This window comes from Triplophysa dalaica, chromosome 7 (genome assembly GCF_015846415.1).
Source record: "Triplophysa dalaica isolate WHDGS20190420 chromosome 7, ASM1584641v1, whole genome shotgun sequence".
NCBI lineage: Eukaryota > Metazoa > Chordata > Actinopteri > Cypriniformes > Nemacheilidae > Triplophysa > Triplophysa dalaica.
This window is the reverse complement of record NC_079548.1, coordinates 8446851-8452796: the sequence shown is the minus strand read 5'-3', so window position 1 is coordinate 8452796 and position 5946 is coordinate 8446851. Positions and strand designations below refer to the sequence as shown.

Below are 5946 nucleotides of genomic sequence, written 5' to 3'. Positions count from 1 at the left end.
GGATTACATTACTTACAAACCAGTTAGTTAGGAGTTGTCAGTGGTTCATGAGATCATTTAGAAAGTGTAAGTAAATGATTAATAAACTCTTTTAATGCACATTTATACATATTATTATTCTGACATATAGTAACAGTTACTTAATTTGTTAATAAATGCTTTTTAACACAAATTCCTGCTGTAATTCATGATTAATTAAGGTACACTGTAACTAATTGCTGTAAAAACTACAGCGTTATTTTACAGAAGCTGACTGTTTTTTAAATAATACAGAATATTGCTGTAAAGTGCAATGCATTCTGGGGTCACGTGACGGATTAACTCAAATGTACAGAATATTGCTGTAAATTTCAAATCTACAATGGCGGGATGATCTTCAACGGTCGAGATTGGTGTAGTGCGCAAAATGAGTGATTCACACATGTGGTAAGTGATTTATTACGTTTTTTCCATATTTGGTAACTATCATAGTGGTAACTTTATATAGAGGTATCTACATTCGCGTTTCACATTGGTAACCCCGGATTCAACCTCCATCCGCTGGGACCGAATGAGTCTTGCGCGGGGTTTCAGCAGCGCCGTCGCGGTAAGATTTCAAACATTCTCCGTCGCTATAGCACCTGATGACAGAAGTTGTTCATGTTATTTAGAGTTTTTGTACAAATCAGGAGCGAAGTCGGTATGTGACGAGCTACAGTTCATTGTATTAGTAAGTTGACGGTTGTTTTTTTAATGTTGAACATCGCGCACGCCGTAGACTCGGTAAAAGTTACATGCTTCGACAGTTGTGATACCACACTCGGTCGTGATTATTTTCTGGTGTAATTCAAATTTGCAAATGCAGTGACCCGTAAATCGAGAGACCAAATTAAAACAAGTCACCAAAGCTTGCGGTAAGTCGTTGTTCACGGAGGATAGCCCGGTAAAGTGATTAATGTACGTAACCATCTAGATATTCAGTTTATGTAACGGAGGCCAGATGAGAGCTGTAGCAAAAGACGTTACCGACACCCTCATCGTTAGAGCAGGACTGTCTCCCAGATAGGACCGTGGGATGGTGGGAGTGAGACGACCCGTTACAAAATACTAGTGTGACAATTTCTTGACCGTGACATCCCTAACGTTAGTTAGCTTACATTTCTGTATAAGTACGGTTTTAAGTGTAAATTAATCTGTGTAATTTGCTTAGAGTTTGTTTGTATAGTCACTTATACTAAAATGTAGTTTAAATGGAAAAAGCTTAAAGATAAAATTGTATAGTAACTATTAACTATTGTCACATGTGGTATTGTTTGTTTTAAGACACACTTTGCCATGCAGGCCACTGGATACTGACTACTGAAGGTTAGGTTGTGTGTGACGGTGCTCAGCACAGCTTCATGTCTGGCCTTCCCACTCTGTTCATAGCATGTTACATATTCAATCTTGAGTACCAGGATGGGGCAAGCGTGTATCTTGGAGTCCAATGAAAGGTATTAGTTGAACAACTTCCTTACCTGCATTTTATAGATATGTTAATGTTATATACCTGTTAAGACCTTTAAAACAATATTTCTCAACGAGAGATGGATTTTTTTAGGGCAAATTATTTAGAAGTCTCCGCTATTTAACACTAGCAAGCTAATGATTTAATTCATGTGTTTTAATATAATATATTTTGTACATTTAATATATAACATTTTGTTTTTCCTGACTCTTTGTAGATATTAATCCAGAGAGTGGAACAAGAAGAAGCATCATCTAAAATGCCAGGAAACAGAAGAAACAGGTTGCAGTGAACCCACATGTTGCTGCTCTACACAATAATGAATTTTCAATGTAATCGATGAAAAGTAAGAAGCACGCACACACACAGACACACACACACGCACACACGCACACACGCACACACATACACACACGCACACAAACACACAGAGATCTCATCATTGAATTACATCATATTATTCTCTGACTGTATATGTTGTCCTCTGTTTTTCTCTGACTATAAATTGAATATCTAACATTATTCTCTTGTTTTGTTTCCATAGTTCTAGCTACTTGTTGTGCTCTGATGGATCAAGATGTGGACCGTTTTACAGACTCACTTGGGCCTTGTTTTGCAATTTTGTTTCATGATGGTAATGTTGGTTAACGCGTTGTTTAAACATGAATGTTTAAAGAGCCATGTTGGATACTATGAAGTTGAAACTGAATAAAATTATTTCATGTACAACAACGTACACAATTCGTCTGTAATGTATTTTTGTATCAATTACAAATTAAAGTCAAATTAAACACTGTATATCCAGTATGCAGAACGTACTGGAAATACAGTGATTTATGTATTTCTTCTAAATAAAATAAATTAAAATCAAGCAATTTGTTGTAAAAAATACAGCATTATACTGTTGCTATTCAAAATTACAGTTTTTCCTGTATTCTGCAATTACAGTAAATGGCTGTAAATTAAATTACAGTACTGTGGCTGTACAATTTACAGTAACTGGCTGGCAACCCTGCTGCCAGTAGTTTACTGTAAATTTTACAGGATTTTTTTTACAGTGTAGTTATAAAACATTTACTAGTTGTTAAATAACTATTTTTTGTGAGCTCATCTAAAGTGAGGACTATGTATGCCTTGTAAAGCGTTTACAAATGAGAGTTGCATATCACTTCACGGTTATATTTTTTCTGGAAGTGTGCAGGAATTAAAACAATTTCAGAAGTTTATTTTTCATCTTATATCAATTCATTTAATGTTAATTTATATGTTCGGTTGTACAATTTTAATTTTGCAGAGGTTTATTTTTTATTTTATATTAAATTGTTTTATATTCATTAATATGTACAGTTGTACAGATTAATTTCTTTTGCATCTTGAAATAAATATTTCTATGTTCTGAATCGCTCTGTGTTGTGTTTTTCCTATTTCTGTTTAGAAGATAACTGAGCCTTTAACTCTCATTTGTAAATGCTTTACAAGGCAAACATAGTCCTCACTTTAGATGAGCTCACAAAAATAGTTAACTGACAACTAGTAAATGTTTTATAACTACCTTAATTAATCATGAATTACAGCAGGAATGTGTGTTAAAAAGCATTTATTAACAAATTAAGTAACTGTTACTATATGTCAGAATAATAAGATGTATAAATGTGCATTCAAAGAGTTTATTAATCATTTACTTACACTTTCTAAATGATCTCATGAACCACTGACAACTCCTAACTAACTGGTTTGTAAGTAATGTAATCCTTAGTTTAGAAATGATGAATTCATCCTTAATAAAGTATGAAAATTTGATTATTAAGCATATTATATACATGCTTATAAATCAAGAACAAAGCATTTATAGCTGTATTTATAAACTGCTTACTAATGTCTATTAATGTGGGGTCAATGCTTCATAAATGATTAATTAACTATGTACTGATGCTTAACTAATGATTCATAGCGTGCAGTTATTATAAAGTGTTACCGACTTTTTTATTAATAAGGGAATCAAACAGACAGTCTTTGCACTGCTAATGCAATACTCCAAAATGAGCAATGACTACACAAAACTGATTCACAGATTTTTACCTTTGACCAATAAAGCTGTATAAATAATCCAATACAGGCAGATCAATGTTTAAAAATACACATCACAGGAATGGGCTTATTAAAGGGATAGTTCACGTAAAAATGAAAATGATGTCATTGTTTACTCACCCTCTTGTCATTTCTAACCTTTTTATAACTTTCTTTCTTCGACAGAACACAAAATAAGATATTTCAAATGTTGGGAACGTTTGACAAGAGGGTGAGTAAATGATGACAAACTTTTGAGTGAACTATCTCTTTAATACTGTGTGTGCGTGTCTTTCATTTTGCATAATATGACAGAAGCTACTGCCCTACCAATCACTATGCGTGGGTTTTCCTCACATTTACGCATGTGGCAGATGCTTTTATCCAAAGCGACTTATATTGAATTGTACTATACAATTGTTTCTGACTATTTTCAATCCCTTAGGATCAAACCCATGACCTTGGTGTTGCTAGTGGCATGCTCTAACCACTGAGCCACAGAAAAGCTGAACACGAATCGAGCGCCTTGCTCACCCCTGCCCACTGGAGGTCCCCCCCGCAGCGGTCATAGTGTGGAGGTGAGGAGCGATGACAGGTTGGCCCCTGATTGCCACTCACTGTTATCACGATAATAACAAAGACTCTTGGGCTTTCACTGTGGCTCAAAGGGGCACTCATTAAACGTAAGCTCACTGAGGGCACCAGACACAGAACCTGGTCATGCTTGTGTTGTTTGGCATCATCACAAACATCTACACATTTCACACTAGTACAGAATATTTGACATCAGAAGAGTTATAGTGAACATTTTTATGTTGACAACAAGCATGTGCAAATATTCTAGACGTCTACACGCTAGCCAGACAGACGTTTCCTACTTTTGTGTAGGTAATATTTGAAGTGCTACAACAGGGTTGAAACCACATGAGAAAGACTAAATGACAGAATTTTCATTTCGGGGTGAACTATCCTTTTAAAGCTCAATATATCTTGACTCAGTCAAGAGCAATTCTTCAATTAAATTAAACGTTGACAAGATGGAGAACAAGGGCTAAATCTGTCTGAGAGCTCTCGGCTCATCTACAGAAATGTCAGCAAAATCAATGAATCTCTGCTTTTCTTACCGCTGGAAGACTTATGTTTCATCTTCGAAGGAAATGTGAACCGTTGTCCCCACCGATATCTTTTTCATCTGTTACCCTGTTAAACCCTTACAGTTGAGTGAGAATGTATAGGTGTGCGTTGATCCGTCTTTCAGGGTGTTTGAAATATCAGAAAGGCTTACACGAGCTGATTTCAGGTAGTTTTCTAAAGGCTGCATGATACATGATCTTGACCCAGATGTTCACTCAGTTTGGCAGTCGGAGTGAGATGGCACGGATGACAAGCATGTGAACTGTGGGTTATTTTTTTACTGTATACCACTAATATGAGAGCTGTCAATCATTGTCAGGTATTGTATTGGTTTGTAAAAGCAGGTTTTGCAAATGTCTGGTAAATGTCTAAGCATGTAATGAAAAAATACCTTTTTTTTACACATCATTATAAATAAAATAGTTGGTGCCGCAGTGATGGCTTCCTTTCCAGCCGCTCTGTGTCTGTGTGGATTGTCCATGAACTTCCTTTTGTGCTCTTTTGTTATTTTTGTGTCCTATGGATATGGATTATCGTGTTTTTCACACGTTGAAACTCATTTCTTCGAGAAACCAACAACTCACGTTGAAAACAAAGTCCGGATGAGGTGAGAAGAGCGTACTGTGGCTGAAGAGCTGGCGCTAAGATTAAGGCCAAATGGCTGGCGAAGAACTGCCGATACAAGCCTTCTGTACCTTCTGTGATTACGGGAAATGTGAACTCATTTTCGTACAATATCAACAAACTGTCTGCGCTGGTGAAATGCAATGGTGTATGTAGGCCTACATAGAAATAGCTCATTCTAAGATAATTTAACCCTTCATTATTTACGGTCTTTTCACCTCTGAAGACATAGTTATGTATATTATATTGTATTTCTGTCAATAGATCCTCCAAAAAAATACACATTAATAACAAGCATTACAATAGTGGAAGTGTCCCAGCAAAGGCAAACACATAGATGAAAATATTATATCCTTACACAATAAGATTAGAGACTTTGAGAGATTGACTTCTGTTTCTTGATCACATTAGAATCATTTAATCTGCTCCTGCCTGATAGATGTAGAGATCAATCGACAGTCACACATTCAATGCCAACCTGTGACAATCCCTATCTTAAACAGTATAGGTTTTGAATTTGAAATAAAAAAGACTTAATATTTTAGCTCTGCCAGTGTTATGACAAGTAACGGCAGGGTTTGGAAGAGACAGCAAATGCCCAACATCCTGACAAGGCCATGACAACACTTGATCTG

The 5946-nt window shown here is 35.9% G+C and overlaps 1 long non-coding RNA gene across 1 annotated transcript; it reads left to right on the top strand.

Annotated features, from left to right (window-relative positions):
• The first annotated feature begins 224 nt into the window (after nt 1-224).
• On the top strand, nt 225-2224 carry LOC130426712 (uncharacterized). Its single transcript, XR_008907219.1, has 4 exons — nt 225-426; nt 1303-1472; nt 1704-1832; nt 2031-2224. It is a non-coding gene; the product is annotated as an uncharacterized LOC130426712 (long non-coding RNA).
• The last annotated feature ends 3722 nt before the right edge of the window (nt 2225-5946 follow it).